The sequence below is a fragment of the Camelus bactrianus genome, chromosome 1 (genome assembly GCF_048773025.1).
Source record: "Camelus bactrianus isolate YW-2024 breed Bactrian camel chromosome 1, ASM4877302v1, whole genome shotgun sequence".
Classification (NCBI taxonomy): Eukaryota; Metazoa; Chordata; class Mammalia; order Artiodactyla; family Camelidae; genus Camelus; species Camelus bactrianus.
The window spans coordinates 9227705-9245859 of NC_133539.1; positions in this window are offsets into that span (position 1 = coordinate 9227705).

The window sequence follows — 18155 nt, forward strand, 5'->3', positions numbered from 1 at the left end:
GAGGGGAGAGGGAGGGGCGAAAGTCTCCAAATGTTTATTACAAACCACTTGCTGAAGGCTTTCTGGAGAGCCCGTAATCTGGGAGGCGTTGTGACCACCTCAGCCAGAAAATGGTCAGCCCAGGGCGAAGGGCAGGGGAGGAAGGATATGGAGCCCTCATGCCAAGCTGGCTTCTGGGTCCTGAAGACTGTATTTCAAGGCTTTTATTCTCACATCACCCTCAATTCTGACACCAGGAGCAGGGTAACAACCCACCAGAACTAAAGACTGGAAGCCAGTTCAGAACCTTCCAACTCTACCTGCAAAGTTCTTCTTTGCATTTTTGTATTTTTCTAAAACTATACAATCTCCTGTTTTTGCTCTCTTACATGTTTTAGAAACTTGACCTTCTTTTGCTGTTTGAAACTTCAAGTTTCTGATCTCCTCCAGAACCCTGAAATCTAAGGTGATGCATGCTGACTTGACGGAACAGATCTGTGGTCTTGTGTTTGAAAGGTGGTTTTCAACTGAAGACAGGTCTGTCCCTCGTGGGATGTTTGGCAACATCTGGAGACGTTTTTTGGTTGTCGTGATTGGAGCAGCTGCTGGCTTCCAGTGGGCAGAGGCCAGGGATGCGTCTGAACCTCCTCTAAAGCCCAGGACAGTCCCCACAACAAAGAGTGAACCAGCCCACAATGTCAAGCGTTGTGTTAGAGGAAGCCCAGCCTCCCTCCAGCTCACTAACTACAGGCTTCTCCATAGAAAATGCCTTAATCCCATATGTTGACTCCACCAGAAGCTTGGAACAGTAGATGGGGCGGGGGGCGGTATGCTGTGTTAGGGAGAACTGTCACCCCTTAAATCATCTCCTGCATTTTACTAAGGAGTCCAGATGAGAAGCTTTTTAGGATAATGCAGAAATTATGAGATTTGTATCTAGAAATCCAGGCTCAAATCCTAATTCTGCTGCTTCCTGGCCATGGGTGATACACCAGTTGCACTGGACCCTTCTGAACATTGAAAGTGATAATATGTAAAGTGTTTTGTAAGCTATGAAACTGCTGCACAATGACCAAGCAATGTTATTAATTTCCTTCAGGTAACGGCTTGTCCTATTTTGTACTGCTCAGATACTGCAATTGACCTCACCCTGCTATAACACAGGACATTTGTCTAAAATATTAATCCCTCAACACTTGACAGAAAGCCAGCATTCATGGCCCTAGGCATCCATTGATACATAAGGGTTTAGAAAATGCAATTTCCTAAATATCTGTTTCTCACAGGAAACACTGGTGCCTTTCTCAAGCCCTATACTGCAGCCCTAAAAACAATCAAAAGGGGTTCTGGAAAGATCCCAATGCCAGAGGTGTTCTTAGCAGGGGAATTTTAAAAACCCCAAGGGATGTGGAGGTTTCCATGGTGACGCGCACTCTTAACGTATCAGGAGCAACAGGTGAAGGTCTGGGGAGCACTCACATCTGTATGTAATGTGACTTCCTTCTTGTTAGCTGTACAACTTGGGGCAAGTCACTTGCCCCGCTCTGTGCCCTGAATTCCTCTTCTGCCCTAGCAGGGATGTTGTAAGTCCGTGGGTATAAGGTATAGTCAATTCTCATTATTTGAGGATTCAAATATTTGATAAAAATCTTTTCATTTGTATACATTCGCAACCCCATTTACACTGTAAGTATTTGTAACCCCCAAATCAATACTCCAATGGGGCTTTTGTGGTCATTCACAGACATGCACAGAGCAGTAAAAAAAAAACAATTTGGGTCGCCCAATGCACAGGTTCTCACCTGAGGTTTAATGAGGCTGTGCTCTGCCTTCTTCCTTCAGCTCTTCTGCTGCAAACAAGTTTCCTTTTCACAGTCTGTCCCGTGCCAAGTGTTTTGCACTTTTTGTTGATTTCATTGTTTAAAATGGCCTCCGAGTGCAGTGCTGAAATGCTGTTTGGTGTTCCTACATGCAAGAAGGCTACAGATGAGCTGGAGAAAACACATGTGTGAAACAAGATTCCTCCAGGCAGGAGCTGTTCCAGTGCTGTTGGCCATGAGACCAATGTAAGTGGATCAACAATATATATTAAATAATGTGTCTTTAGACAGAAACACACATAAAACAAAGTTATACGTTGACCAGTTGATGAAAAAGTTGTGATCAGAGACCCTGTATTTCTCCTAGGGCCAACGGTTCAGTATTTGCTAACTCAGTGTTCACAGCAACTTAATAGCACCAACATGAGTAACAAGAATCAACTGTGCTTAGAAGGATGCCTGGCACAGAGTGATGACCCTTGAACATTACCACTGAACTATTATTATTTGGAAAGTTCTCACAGTCAGTGTTTTTGGGTTAACAAAGATTGTTAGTTTTATGAACCCCATGGAAATGTATTGTCTATAAGTCAGCTAAAGAATGAATTGGATTCACCTTTATCACATGGTGGTCCAGGCTGCCTCCATCTCCCACCTGGACCACTGCAGTAGCATCCTAACCCTTCTCCATGACTCCACACTTGTCCCTCAAGTGGGTTCTCAATCGTGGCAACTTGGGTCATCCTTTAAAAACGTTAGCTGGATAACCCCACTCCCCTCAAATCCCTCCAATGACTTCACCATATACTGAGAGCTATATCCAAGATCTTCTAGCAGCCCTGAAGATCTATAGGAGGGATCGCCTCCCACTCCCTCTCTGATATCTATGTCCTGTCTCACTGTCCCCCATCACTGTCCCACATCAAATCTAAACCCGGCCCCCAGCCTGAAACTCTCTACCCCTGTCTCCACATGGGCCACATTCTGATTTCTTTTAGGTCCTTGCTGAAGTCACCTCCTCAAGGCCACCTCCCCTGATTGTTCTGCGCAAAACATCCACTCTGCCCTCTCCATCCTCTTACTCAGCTCTATTCTGTGTGTTGGTTTTCTGCCTCCCCCAAGACAGGGAGCTCCAGGAGGGCAGGGAGCCTGCCCCTTGTTCACTGGTGTCTCGTCAGCACCTAGAACAGCGCCAGCGTACTGGAGGCTCTCGATAGTCGTGCGAATGGTTGCTGTTCTGACTGAATGGACCTGACTGGCCATCCAAGCTGACTGGACGTGTTAGGATTGTTTGCACAGCCAGTGCTTTTTCTTAGAGAGCAAATGTCCTGCTCAGTCAGCCAGCCATCAAATATGTTTTAACTTGCAAAGTTCCTCTGTCATTCCGGCCCAGGTGGAGGTGAGCTAGGAACCTCACTTGTGAGCTGTCTCTAAAGTCAAGATTGAAATGCAGCCACCTCATTTTTCTTTCCACAGACTCTTTTGCCTCATTAAAAGGAAGTCAGATAGCTTCCTCCTGGGCCTCTCCCCCTCATATGATCTGCCCAAGGACCACAGAAGTTTCCTCATGCCAAAGGGGTGAGAAACTATTCTGGCTTTTCCCACCTCCATTCAGTCCTGATGCTCAAGCCAGGGGCCCTTCTCCCTTCTGCAGGGAGGCCTGATCTCGGTCCCCACAGAGCCCCAGGGGCTAAAGCTTGGAAGGGAGACACCCTTGGTCTTAAACTCCAAATTCCTCAGGGGGAGTTCCCACATCTCAGCTCTCAGCAAGTCCCCATGTGGCTGGTTTCACTCCCAGCCCCGTCCTGGGACCCAAGCCAGCCCCCGGAGAGCCTGAGCTTGGGGCACAGTTCAGCACCACCGCACCACCCTGCCTCCCCTAGGGTGGGCTAGCTTCTTCTTTAATCCTCAGAACAAAAGCAAACCAATTCTACCCTTCCCCAGTAACCCAGGGCAGCCCTGCCTGCACCTGTCTTTTCAGTGAATCCAAGATAATTGACCAGCCCTTCCTCTGCTGATTCATAGACAGCATCTTTCACCAAGAAAAATAAAAGAAACACACCCTTAACATCCAGCGTGGCCCCCATCTGGAAGGCTCCCGACGACATTAGTAAATGAAAGCCAGCTTTTTAAGCTTTCATATTTAAGTCCTTGATTTCACAGATGACACTCATGACATTTATTATTATATAGGATGGCCTTTAAACAAAATTTCAAAACAAGCCAAGGGCAGGCCCAATCCTTCTTTCCCCCTTTTCCTTGCACTTGGTGTCTGGATGCCTTTGGACCTGTCTCCTAACACCTTCAGTCCTTGGTTTCCCTACCTGTTCTATTGGGAAGTGATTCCTGCCCAGCTCTTGCAAGGTTATTCAGGACTAAACAAGACATCTCTGTGAACAGAACACATGAACCGTGGACACACAAAGTTAAGGCACATTCATCAGCCCTTCAGTCCTCTAGGCAGCGGTGTCCAACCCCAGCTGTGCATCAGAATGACGGAGACATAGGTCAGGAAGAAAGACCCCCAGGCCCCGTCTCCAGAAAGGATTTTCCCAGTGGGTCAGACTCAGGGCCCTGGGGTCTGTTCCACAGATTGTGCAGGAATGTCTCATGCTTTCCCAGGTTTGAAAAGACTGCTCTTCCAAACATGTATACATGTATGTGAACTTGGGTCAGTGAGTTACCATCCCAAAGGAGTATTTGCCCAGTAAGTCCTATCTCTATCTGAGCAATAAAGGCTTTGCACCGATTAAAATATTGAAGGTATTCAAGATCAAATGAGAAAGCTATGTTTCAGGTAAAGAATCTTTGACAGTTCTCTGACGTTAACCTAGGTGGGACCTTTGCCCAGACAATGTAATAAGGTATATTTGAACTATATGGGTTTTTGTAGTGAAGGAGTGAATGAGGAACTTGGTAGATCAAAAAGAAGTTTAGGCACATGGGAGCAAGGGGGGGAACCTAGATTCTTTGCAGTGAGAAAAAGATAGACTTCAAAGCAAACTTATCTGGAGATCTTTTTTTCCTCCCTCAACGGAGGCACTGCGGATTGAACCCAGGACCTCATGCAAACCAAGCACATGCTCTGCAACTGAGCTATACCCCCGACCCTGGAGATTTTTTATATATATATTTATTTCTCCTTATAAACCTAATTGGTTTTTAAAGCGTTACTGGTCTGTATGTCTCTGGTGCACTTATATTCATTACATCTGAAAAAGAAATCCTATTAGGGCAGGGCAGAAGCATTTGATATATGTAAAACTTGAAAGCTGTTTTCTAAGCCTGTCTTCAAACCAGGAAGTTGAATTTTCCCAGAGTCAGACTGGCTCATGTTTCAATAGAAACTCAGAGCCCACAAAATACAGGTTGTGTTTTTCTACCCCTGGCTAAATTTCTTGCCTTTTTTCCCCCTGCTTTTACTCTAAGTATATGCACATGGCTATAAATTCAGGTGGCAGGTCTCCCAGATTGAGATAAAGTTCGATGTTTCACCTCCCCGAGGACTTCGGGGGCTTTGTTCATGTTTCTGTCATGGGATTTGAAGGCATCATTGTTAGACTGCGGTAAGTAAGCTGAGCAGTTTCTGAAGTCACAGAAAGGACCAGGGATCACATAGCTGCTTGAAATAGGCAGGTTACGCACTAATCAACAGCTGTGAGTCAGCAGAGAAAAAGCCGGGGCTCTATTTTCTGTGTGGACATAGGAGTCGGCAAAAAGGCGTTACTCACCCCTCTTTTAAATGTAATAGCAACAAAATGAGCCGGATGATCTAATTATAACCAGGCGCCAAAATCAAAGTCCTCAAAGGATACATGCATAGAATTCAGCAGGTTCCTTGGGAAAATTCCTATTTTTGTATTCACGAAACTCAAATTGAAATTTACCAGTTCTTTCAATTATGAATTTCACGAAACTCAAATTGAAATTTGTAATTTCTTTCAATTATGAATTAGGGGGAAATAGTAATAATTATGTCTGTGACTATGTCCCCAGTTAAAATCACGAATATTTTTATATCTTATTCCAGACGTGACTTACCTCAAAGTGTCACATGTGCTCCTTACTACGCCAAAATTTCAGTAGTTATTAGGTCTGCCTCTGGATCTTATTTGACGTGTTCATAAAGAAATACATATATTACTTCATTGCCTCTTACAGTTCTTGTTAATCACACATTTCTTCTTAATATTTGATAACTGTATCTCAGTGTAATTGGCTTTCTTTTCTAATCCTCTGCATTTTATTTTACACATTAGAAACATTCAGAGAAGAGTTCACCGGACCAGCAAAGATATCCATAGTTCAGAAACGATTAAGAACACTTGAACTAGAATTTGTTTCGCAGTGGTATTTTAAATGAAACCTGTACGTCTGTCTTAAAATATTCCTATTGTTGGCTTCTCAGCAAGAGGGGTGTGAGTTACACAGGTGTACTGATTTGTCAAAATTATACAGATAATGAAAACAATCTAAATGTCCTTGAACCGGGGAATAGATGAAGAGTAATGTAACACTTTCAGTAATAAAAAGGCATAAGCTATTGAAATGTACAACAACATGGGTGAATCTCAAATGCATAATGAAAATTGGAAGAAGCCAGACTAAAAAGGCTACATGATTTCATATATACGACACTATTTCCAAGCCAAAAACAGACAGAAAATAGATTAGTAGTTGGCTAGAGGCAGGGAGTGGGGTCAGGAATTGCCAACAAAGGGCACAGGAGATTTTCCAGGGCTGACAGAATTTTTGTATTTCAGTATATGTTAATTTACCTAGAAGTGCTGTAAATACAACTTGTATGCTAGTTTTATGAGTACCCCCTGTCTTCCAACTCTCCCCAAGGAGATTGGGGTCCAGAAGCCCCATCCTGAGCACAAGGGCAGCCCAGCACCCCCCACCACCTCCACCCCGTCTCACGCGGTTCCCTTTGGCTCTGAGCGCCTGTGCCTGCCCCACCCCCACCCCATCTCTACCTGCTGCTCCCCCCCTCCTCCTCATCTCCCAGGAGAGCCCAGCGTCTTTTGCTTGGTTTTTCCAACATACCACTTCACAGAGGAAGTTGGCCTAATTAGGACATAATTTATAGCCCAAACTTGGACATTTTTGAAAGTGAAAGAATTATGCTGGGGCTCCCGCACTCTCTCTCCACCTCATCCCGAATTCTCCCTCTTCGCTTACTCCCGCTCAACCCCCAAATCCCTGTTAATCTCTTATACAAAGCAATTTAGCCATCTTTGTTTCACTCCCCACACAATCTGCCTATACCCTGAGAGAGCTATTGTTCCCAAATCAAACACGGTCCTTAGGGGGCTTTTGCTAATCAATCCTCTCCCCTGATACATGCTTCCATCTGCTCAGGAACAAAACAGAGGCAGCAACTTTAATCGCTGATACCTTAAGGTGCTAAACTGCACATGGGCATTCTCAGTCCACCCTTACAGAGCTCTATGGGGCAGCTGAAATTACAAAGCCCATTTTAAAGATGAACAGACTGAGATTCAGGGTATCAAATAACTCCGGAGAGCCAGTGGTCCAATCCGAGTCTCTCAGACAGCACAGGTGACCCTACAAAAGGCCACCATCACCCTCGCCTTGTCCCAGGTACCTAGTACAGGTGTCAGGCAAATATTTGCTGTCTGCCTGCCCACCGGCCTGCGTGATGTCATTGTTTCAACAACCAAATTAACACAACAGCTTCCAAACAGTCTGGCTGTTTCCACTGTATTCCCAACTGCATGAGCTCAAATAATCAGTAAAGGTCAGTGTGAGCTGTTGCACACAGGATCCAGAATCAAGAAAATGTTCCTATTCTGGGCTTCTCCTTTAGTTATGATAACCTTGTTCAAAAGTTTGAAGTCATTTCCCCTCTCAACACTAAAACTCAGACTTGACACCACACCATGTTATCTCTCTATGGCTCCAGACCTGTGAATGCAAAACTGAAAACGCAGATGAAGAATTCAGGTTTTGTAATATTGTACATTAAACTCTATTTCAATTTTTTTAGAAAGAGTTCAGGCAAATATGGAGAGTTAGAAATTCCCCCTGAGACAGATTTAAATTTTCCACTTCAACCAAATGCTTGGTTAGAAGAAACCGCTGTGGTTTTGTATAACTGGCAGCCCCCTCTTTTCTAATGACTGTGTTGACAAGCCAGAAGGGAGGAACCTGAGATGTGCGTTTTGTGATAAATGGTGATTAGGGGTCCAGAGAATCTTCCACATGTGAGTCCGGGGGAGGAGAGAAGGGAGAAGCAGTTTCATTCTTCTTTCCTGGACCCAAAATTAATGGACCATAAATTCTTATAAAGTAAGTGAGTTTCTGGAATCCTCCCAGCCCTTCTGAACCTCTCTGAGATCCTAATGTTATTCCTGAGAATTCCAGGCTCCTGGTTTCCTCTTTTACTGATGCGAGGACTCCGGAACCCACCTTGCCTCTCTCTCCATCGTCATCCCAGTCACCTACCGTCTCCCTCAAATCAAAACGCTTATCCCCTCCATGTGGGTGAGTCCTACTAAGTGTTCAGAAACTAACAGCAAACTCTCACTTAGTGCTGACTGTCTGCCAGGCACTGTTTTAAGCATATAGCATATACGAACTCATACATGGAGCTTATAATTTTAAGGTAAATACTGTTATTACCATCCTACGCAAAAGACAAAGAGACTGGACTAGGGAGGGGAAGCAATTCACCCAAGGGCACCCAGCTGGAAAGCAGCACGGCCCAGCGATGCACCTAGACAGCCTGGCTCCGGAATCTGTGAACTTAACCCTTCCTAATATTTGGGAAGCGTGCACTTGGTGCCAGGCACTGTACAGTGTGTGCGTGTATTGAACAGATATGCCCTAGGACCTGTGGTATGCCAATCACTGAGCTGGAGCTGGGGACACATTGGTGACAAGGCCACATAATCTTTGCCCTAACGGAACCACACTCCTGGGAGGTCTCAGACAATCAGCCAAGCAATGACAACACAGGGGCAGCGAGTGTTCCCTTAGGAGAGGGCCGCCTGCTAGGGACACATAGGAGAGATGCTCGACCCTGACTTGGGGCTGGATAAGTATAGAGTGAGGTGTGGTCATGTCTAAGGTCCACCTGAAAAAAGAATAAAAGTTTAGCTGGTAATAGTAATAATAATAAATAAACAACAAAAAACGTGAAAGATTGTGTTCAGGCAGAGGAAAAGCATGAGAAAATCCCAGAGCAAGAAATCTGCCAGGAAAAAAAGTCATCTCAGAGAGGTTGGACCAAAGTGTGGATGGGCACAGGGAGGCGGGCTGGGGAGTCCCGGGGGGCTGCAAAGCCTGAGTGTAGAAGGACCCCATGAGCCCATCAGAAAGTCCGGGCTTTATCCAAAGAGCACTGAGGCTCCGCCGAGGGGTGATGTGAACTGATGTGCATCTGAAGAGAGCACTGGCAGGAGGCGGGTTAGGAGGATGTGGCAGCAGTCCAGGGTAGGGCCCTGGCCATCACTCTGCAGATTTAATACAACTGCTTCCTGGGAAGTGGTGGCTCCAGCCTTGAAGGGCAGGACTCTGACAGCTGCACCGGGCTTCCCATCAAAGAGTAATGGGGTAGGGGTGTCCGAAAGGGAGCCACCCGACCGTGGGCTCTGACTTTCCACCAGTACTTCTCCACTGAGGGCAGTTCCCACCCCCACCCCCCAAGGGTACATTTGGCCAAATCCAGAGGCATCTTTGGTTGTCACAGCTCGGGGGAGGACCACTGGGATCTGATGAGCTGAGACCAGGGAGGCTGCCTAACATCCCCCAAGGCTCAAGACAGCCCACCACTCCGAAGGAAGAACGAAGGACCCGGGCTGAACAGATGACCCAAACAAAGCAATTTGTGAACAATGCACAATAAATTCCCTGGGGACAAAGAAGGAGGAACACTGCTCTCCAACTGGCTACATTCAAAAAGCAAAAGAAGTAAAACAGGGCTTTCAAGAAATTCCAAGCAGAAAAATAAACAAAAGGAGATAAATTAGCATACCCTTGAGCTGGACTCCAAGCCCTGGCCTCAGCTTCCTGACTCCCTGGAGGAGGTCTGCATCAGGGTCACACCCTGCCCCAGGCTGTGGTGGCTTCAAGGCAGGGCACCCACGTGGGAGCCTCAGATGCCCAGACTGGTGAGACGCTAATCTCTGGGTCTAGGTTAAAACGAGTTGATAGCGCGCTGACCCATTATAGACCGTCAATCGATGTCACTCCCGTCCCCCCACTCCCTGTACATCTGGAACACAAGATGAAGGCACATCTGAGCAGGTGAGCCGTCAGCCTGGGAGCCTGCACCTCCACCTCCCGCGTCACGGGTCCCCATGGGAGTAGGATGTCTATACTCCAGGGATGAAGGAGGTAACTACAAGCACATACGGACACATTTTTCAGTATGAACATTCTTAATACCTGCCTCATACGTATATTTTGTAGTGTAACGTTCTGTAACTAATAAAATTATGCATAAAACAAATAGGTAAATGTGTGATTAACATAGTTAATGAATGTATTTACATAAATTAAAATATTGAGAGTCCAGGCTTAAAAATTTTTTTATGTGCTAATTGGGGGGCTCAGTCAAAAACTGTTGGCTTTGACTATCAACTATTTGTCTGGAATGGGGTGACTTGGGGACGGTTGGATTTGGGGCATTGCTCTATTTGTTCAGATGGTTTAAATTTTTTTTTAGACCAAAGGTTTCTAACCTCCTTAAATTGAACTTCTTCCCTTAGGACCTTGTTCAGCAAGTGTGGACCTGAAGCAGCTGGGCAGAAGATGCAGCTTTTTATCTATATCTGCCACGGTGTGTCTCCAGCAAGTCCTAGGGCCTCCCTCTGCTTTGCCTGGAGGCTCCGCCCTGCACTGCAGTTGGGGGGACCCCGCTTGCCCTCTCAGGTGGAAAGGAGTCTAGATTAAAGGTGCCGCCTCCTGGGCAGAGCTGGGAAGGTGTGTCTGTTCACCAAGCCCTTCTCTTCTTTCCTTTCCCACATTCCCAGAAAGGCGGTGGGTACTGCCCACCAGGGCCGGCTGGCATCTCAACGCAGGAAAAAGAACAATATATAGTTACTAGGGGAGGGAGTGAAGGTGGGAGTGAGCCATTTCTCTGAATACTTTTTATTCTTTGACTATTGATTCCTATACATTAGATTTATTATATTTTAAATGTTCAATATTAAAATTTATTTTACCAATTCAAAAATAATATGTAATTTGTTTAAGATGTTAGAAATTCAGGTTTCTATCCCGTCTGAACTTTATTTGTAAATGCTGGAGTTTTCTGATGCCCTTTCTTCTTAATACATCGGTGGTGGCATCTTTATTCAAATGCCATGCTGGCTGCTATCCCCTTCCTGTGAAATTTACACAGCTGATGTGCATCCTATTTCTTTAAAAGGGCTCGACCTTCTCTTCAATCTTTCCTGAAGCCAACAGTGGTCTGGTTTCAGTGCCTCTTGTTTTGTTCCAGAACTGACCTGTGAAATGCATTTATTCTACAGGGAAGCTTTTGAATGAAGTGGTCACCTGACCCCTCCCCTGTATCCATAAGCTCTGAGAGGTCAAGGTTCTTGTTTTCTTCCACTGCTGCCCCGTCCCTTTACAGAGGCTGCTGGCTCATTAGGAAGGCAGATCAGGTATCTGAGGTATGTAAGCCCTCCTTTCAGGGCATGTTCACCTGTAAAGGGGTTTTTGGCAGGTGATCAACTGCCAGAGGAATTTGAAGCCTTGACTTGCTACCAAAAGCCCCAGATCATGGGACCCGAACTCCCCCAAATGGGGGGTCAACCCAAGGAATTTATGACTCACTTACCTGTATCAGACAGGCTGGCATCCGTCCACCACGCCCAGGTAAATGGAATCGAAGCCCTTCCCGCGTTTCCAGGGGCTGCCTGTGGCCCGCTTTCTTTGGAGGTGATATGAGGCAAAGAGGATCCAGAGTCCTGGCTGGACCAGTGGGAGTGATGAAAGAGGGGACTGGATGCAGAAGGAAATTCAATGTCCAAGCAAGATGGAGTTTCCCTGTCCTGTGGGCCCTGAGGGACGTGTGATGCCATCTGGGGACACGGTAGCACCGGCATCCTTACTCCTGTGGACAGCACAAACTTTCTTCATGTAAATAATTTCAAAGTGTGATAGTTTTAATGATGCTGAAACAGCCAGCCAGTAATACTGGAAATACGGCATGAGGGCACCTTTGTCAGTGCCTAATTGGCTTGTTGTCATGCCTGATAAAGACTCTGTTTCACAGACACATTGAATAAAACCTGTAATGGGAACTAAAAGCTTAGTCTGTCAATGTAATTTTTTTCTTAAGTGGACGTAAGATAATAGAAAAAAATATATATATACACATACACATACTGGTCTCTGCCTCTGGTCCCTGGCTCAGAGCTCCTGAAACCTTGTAATTTCTGGGGTGACAGGAGTGTCTTTTGTTCTGATGAGGCAGCTCTGGGTGGGCCCCTGGATGGAGGCTGGTCACCACACAGAACAAGCCATGGTTAGAAGCTCGGGATTTTCAGCCCCCCCGCCCCATTCTCTTCAGAAGGGAGAAAAGCTGAAAACAGAGTTAATGGTTAATCATGCCCACAGGATGAAGCCTCCATAAAATCCTCGAAGTACGGGGCTCAGAGAGCTTCGGGGTCGGCGAGCGCGTGGAGGAGCCGGGAGAGGACACGGAGTCTCTGCGCCCCTTCCTAACTTCCTTGCCTGACGCATCTCTTCCATCTGGATGCTCATCTGTGTCCTTTATAATAAGCCAGTGCATAAGTCAACTGGTCTGAGTTCTGTGAGCTGCTCTAACAAGCTAATTGAACCTGAGAAAGGGGTCATGGGAACCTCTGATTCACAGCCTGTAGGTCAGAAGCACAGGTGACAGCCCAGACTGGCTGTCAGCATCTGAAGCTGCGGGGGCGGGCGGCGGGGAGGGCAGTCTTGTGGGACCGAACCCTTAACTTGTGGGATCCGACACTCTCCCATAGATAGTGTCAGGACTGAGTAAAATCGTAGGACCCTCAGACGGTGTCGTGGAAGTGCTTGGTGTGGGTCTGGTCACCCATAAATTTGGTGACGGGAAACGTCAGAAGTGAAATGTTCTGTGTGAAAGTCAGGGAGACACAGGGTGGGTGGGTGTAGGGGGAAGAGGGAAGACGAGCTGTTTTGTTTTTCTACCTCGGCGGGGGGTGGAGGGGACACTTTTACAATAAGTTACACATAGAGCTCCTGGCCTAACAGCGTAAGAAAGATAAACACAAAAACGTGGGATTCAGATGGTCTAATTCTGCAGAGGAGGATTTGACACCATCAAACAAATTTATATGTGCATTTGCCCTTTCATCTGGCAATCTCACTTCTTTCTTTCCCAAAGACACACTGACAAAATGCAAAGGAGATGTATGTACAAGGCCGTTCCCAGAAGCATCATTTTTAAGAGCAAAAGGCTGGAAACAACCCAAATGCCCATGAATAGGGAACTGGTTGAATAAGTTAGAAACTGGTTGAATAAACTGGGGCACAGGCATACAACGTAGAAGTGAATGAGGACTCCTACACTGCTGTGGAATGGCTTCCAGGAGATCATATTAAACGAAAAAAACAAGCTAAGGAAAACAGTAAGACACACCGAGTTAGATAACCCCTGTTCCTCACACTGCGGGGTCACCTGTACCTACGGCTCCTCTCCGCCTGCAGAGTAAAACCCAAAGCCCTCAGCCTCGGGCTTCCTGTGTCCACCCCACCTGCCTTTCCAGGCCTTCATCTTCCATTGCTGCTGTTTTTCTGAAACTCCTCCACTCACGATGGCCTTCAGCCCTCACGCTGCAGATCCCGGCCCAGAATGAGTCTGAGGAGCCCACGCTGTCTGAAGTACAGTAGGGATAGCATTGCACCTTTTTGTTTCCAAAGGCAGCCAACCATGTCCTTCTCCCACATCACAGGTGATGGGCAGCCCCGGCCCCCGCCCCCAGGCAGGCCCCATCCCATGGGCTCCCTCCCAGCTGAGGACCAGCCTCGGGCGCAGCGGGTTTGAGGAGCCCTCTGAGTTGCCGAGGAAGCTGCGCTCATGGGCAAGGCGAGCAGGCTGGGGAAGAGGACGCTGAGGGGGTGAAGGCAGGCAAAGACCCAAGGCCAGTGGCTCTAGCGACAACCTGGGACTCCCAGGACTTGCAGCTGAGACAGATCGTTGATTCTGTGGCTTTAATACCAAGCTCAGCTCTTTGGATTCAACTCTGGTTCAGATCAAGGCTTGGAAACCCTTGGATATTGTGAGGAATCAGGACCAAATGCAGTCTGTGCACCAAGAGCATTATCACCATGAGGGCGACACTGTGCCCAAGCAGACAGGTGGCTGATGCCTTTGGGTTCACATCAGCGAGCTTTGTCCATGGTGAGCGGGATCACATCTGCTCTCCAGCCCTCGGAGTACCGTTTTATATCTAATAACCATCTCAGCCATGGACTTTCCCAGCAGCATCCTGGCACACTCTGGGCTAGCATCCAAGGCACCGTTCTTCTGCCATCCAGGTGCTTGGCGGGAGGTGGGGGGGCAACTAGGGATCAGCAGGTTGCTTGGTGAACACGGACCAGCGCACAGAGAGGCATTTATCACGGGACGACAGCGCTGACTGCACAGCCCGGGGTGCCAAGACGCTTGTCCCTGCCGCTTCCTGACAGCTTCCCCTTTTTTCCCCCTAGATTCCATACAGGTCATGGTCTTCTTTTTTCAGCTGTTTTAAATATTACAGAGTAAACCACTGCTTTCTCTTAAATTCCGAAGCCCCAGAGCTACACAGATCTCAAGAGGGAAGTGATCCTGTCCTGCAGAGGGCTTACAAACAGCCCCTCTCCTCTGTCACAGGGTGAGTGCACGCCGGCCCCCAAGAGCGCATTGTCCTCCAGCATCTGGATCACCTGTTGTGACCTTGTACAGAGTTAAGGAATAAATGCCCTGGATGGGAGAGAATCTGACAAAGGGAGGATTGGCAGGTCGGAGCAATGGATTGGAGGAGAAGGCTGAGAAAGAAGGTGGAATCAAAAGTGATGGAGAATTTGAGTCCCTGTGATGGTTAATCTTATATGTGGGTTGACTCGCCATAGGGCGCCCAGATTAATGTTATTTCTGGATATGTCTGTGAGTGATTTTCAAGTAAGATTAGCATTTGAATCCGTGGACTCAGTAGAGCAGATGGCCCTTCCCAATGTGGCTGGACATCACCCAATCCACTGAGGGCCTGAATAGAAGGGAAGGCAGAGGAAGAGGGGATCCTACCTGATTGCTTCATCTGGAAATATTGTAAGATTCCACTTATATGAGGTACCTTGAATAGTCAAATTAACAGGACAGAAAGGAGAATAGAGGTTATCAGGAGCTGGGGGAAGAACCAGAGAGAGATATACATTTAATGGATATAGAGTGTATGTTGGGGATGTTGAAAGTTTTAGGTCCAGATCATGGTGATGGTTACACAACATTGTCACACTTAATGTCAATGGAGGGTATACTTACCCATGGTTAAAATTATAAATATTATGTTATGTGTATTTGACTGCAGTTAAAAAAAATAGAAATGTATTCTCTCAGAATTCTGGAGGCTAGAACTCCAAAATGAAGGTATTGAGGGGAAAAAAGAAAGAAAGAAAAGTAGATTAGAGTTTTTATTTTTAAGTGAAGTTTATTTAATCTACTGCGATAAACCAAACATCTTCAATCCCATTGGAATAAGGTGGGGTATAAATACAAGCGTACGTACTTCCTTTAAGATCTGTGATGGCGTAGGATGTGCTAGTGCTCTCTTTCAAGCTGTGGACGGGTGTGTGTAGGAACGGGTGTGCTTCCTGTCCAGACAGCTGACCCAGCAGAGGCCCTGGAGGAAACAGTCTGTCATGACTGCCCAGGCTTACTCCACCATTCCTCAGGTCTCTTGGAAAACATCTTGAGACAGGTATGAAAAGATCCGTAATTATATTATTCTGATGAACGCCTAAGACCAGTGACTTCCAGACTTGAGTGTGAATCAGGATCATCTGAGACGCCTATAAATGCGCATCCCCAGCGATTCCAACTCAGTAAGTCTGGGTTAAGCCCAGGAATCAGAATGTTTAGCATGGATCCCTAGTAAATCAGGTGTATTCGGTCACTGCATCTAATTCAATAAGTCCTGCCTTAGGTACCAGTTTTCTGATGGGGAGAAAGTGAGCTTTGTCAAAAGCTATAACTTCATTTTTTTTTTCAAACTTGCACCATAGCATGTTTCATCAACATTAACACTATGGAAATCTCACGGTGGCCCCAACAACTCAATAGAGTGTTACCTTCACCAGTCATTGATATACTCTAACTGGAGGCATCTTCCCTCTCACACCTAGGGTTATTTGAGTTCTGCTGCAAACACAACTGAGGTGTCTGGTCTGGGGCCATCAGAAGGTGACAAAACTCCTGGGCTTTCCCATCAGAGGAACAGTCAAGTCCACCTGCCCTCGGGTGTTCTGACCTGTTACCTCAGCTCCTGGTTGGTGTGGGTGGGTTTGAATATTTTCCTTCGGAATTCTCTCTCTGCGTCCTTGAGCCCGCAGGTAGAGCCCTGCGAATTCCTCCAGGGTCTGGGGAGGGCGTGGTGCTCTTCAGCCCACGATTGCAGGCTTCTGGGAATTTCCAAGCTGTGTGTCTCTGAAAGAGGGCTGCGAGCCCCCAACTCCACTATGGTCACTCCACCACCACCTGCCAGCTCCTGGGGAAACTGGGAAAGACAAAAACAACTTTGCATCAATATTCCATACGAAACCCAGAGCAGATGTCACCAGGCCTCTCATCAAAACCCAAGTCGGCCTAGTCCAGAAGGATGCTTTGTCCCGGTGCCCATGACACTGCCTGGCCTCACATTACAATCCTACTAAGTCAGCTTGCTAACCTGCACGCCCGTGGTCACTCATCCACTTAAGGTTTCTCGACCCCACTCTCTTGCCTTCCCTCCATGACTCATCCTCCTACTCTCACCACCGGTCCACTGTGTCTTCAGGAACCAAACCACTTTGTAAACATGCTCCCTGTCACCATCCTGCCTCTCTGCGGCATACCTGGGTTCAGACACCAGGGGGAGCCCTTACAACCTCCACGGCCCAGGGTGGCTGTTCATCATCCCATGTCCAACTGTGGGTGTGAGAGTTCCTGCCTGTTTCAGGCAGGATCCCCTTACAGATGTAGGACCCAGTCTCGTTATTTAAAGCAGAAATAGATGTAATATCAGATTTATGTGCTTACAAAACCTTCAGAAGCGCTAGAGAAGCAGGTGGTAGACGGGGCCCCGAAGAACAACTCAGAGAATTAACCCACCAGGAGAGCTGCCTCTTTCAAGTCCAGCAGCAGGCTCTGGAATCGGGAAGTTGCACAGCCCTGGAACCTCTGCCTCCAGTGACAGAACACCTGGAGTGGCCCTTCCACACCTATGAGTTATGAATAAGCAGCACAATAGTTAAATGGGGAAGGGGGAGGGTCGAGCTCAGTGGTAGAGCACATGCTTAGCATGCACGATGTCCTGGGTTCACTCCTGAGGGATGGGGCTGTGGTAGATGGAATACTGGTCCCCCAAAGATGCTCATACCCACTTCCAGGAACTAAGGTTGCAGAGGAAATGAAAGTTGCTGATCAGCTGACTTTTAAATAAGGAGACTATATTGTGTTATCCAGAGAGGGCCGAGGTAGTAACAGGTGTGCCAAGACGGTCAAAGAGGGAAGCAGCAGTGTCACTTGGAAAGAGAAAGACAAAATGATGGAGGCAAAAGTCAGAGCAGAAAAAAAAAGTCAGAGCGATGCAATTTCTGGCTTTGAAGATGGAAAAGGGCCACAAGCCAAGAGCTGCAGGCAGCCCCTCGAAGCTGGAAAAGACAAGAACACAGATTCTTACTGGGGGGAAGGGGGCGGGAAGGAGCTTGAGAGTTGCGATTATTCACTACTATATATAAAATAGATAAAAAACAAATTTCTTCTGTAGAGCACAGGGAACTATATCAATATCTTGTAGTAACCCATAATGAAAAAGAATATGAAAAGGAATGTATGTATGCATATGCATGACTGAGACACTGTGCTGTGCGCCAGAAATCGACACATTGTAACTGACTGTACTTCAATTAAACAGAAAGAAGAAGAAGATGAACACAGATTCTGCCTCCAAAAAGGGATGCAACCTGGCTAACACGTGGATTTCAGTGAGACCCAGTAAGACCTGTTTTGGACTTGGACCCTAGAACTATCAGATAATATATCTTAAATTTTCAAAATACTGTTTTAGGTCCTGATTAAGTGCTGTTTTCAGGCACTGTGATTTGTTACAGCAACCATAGGAAGAGATGCAGGGG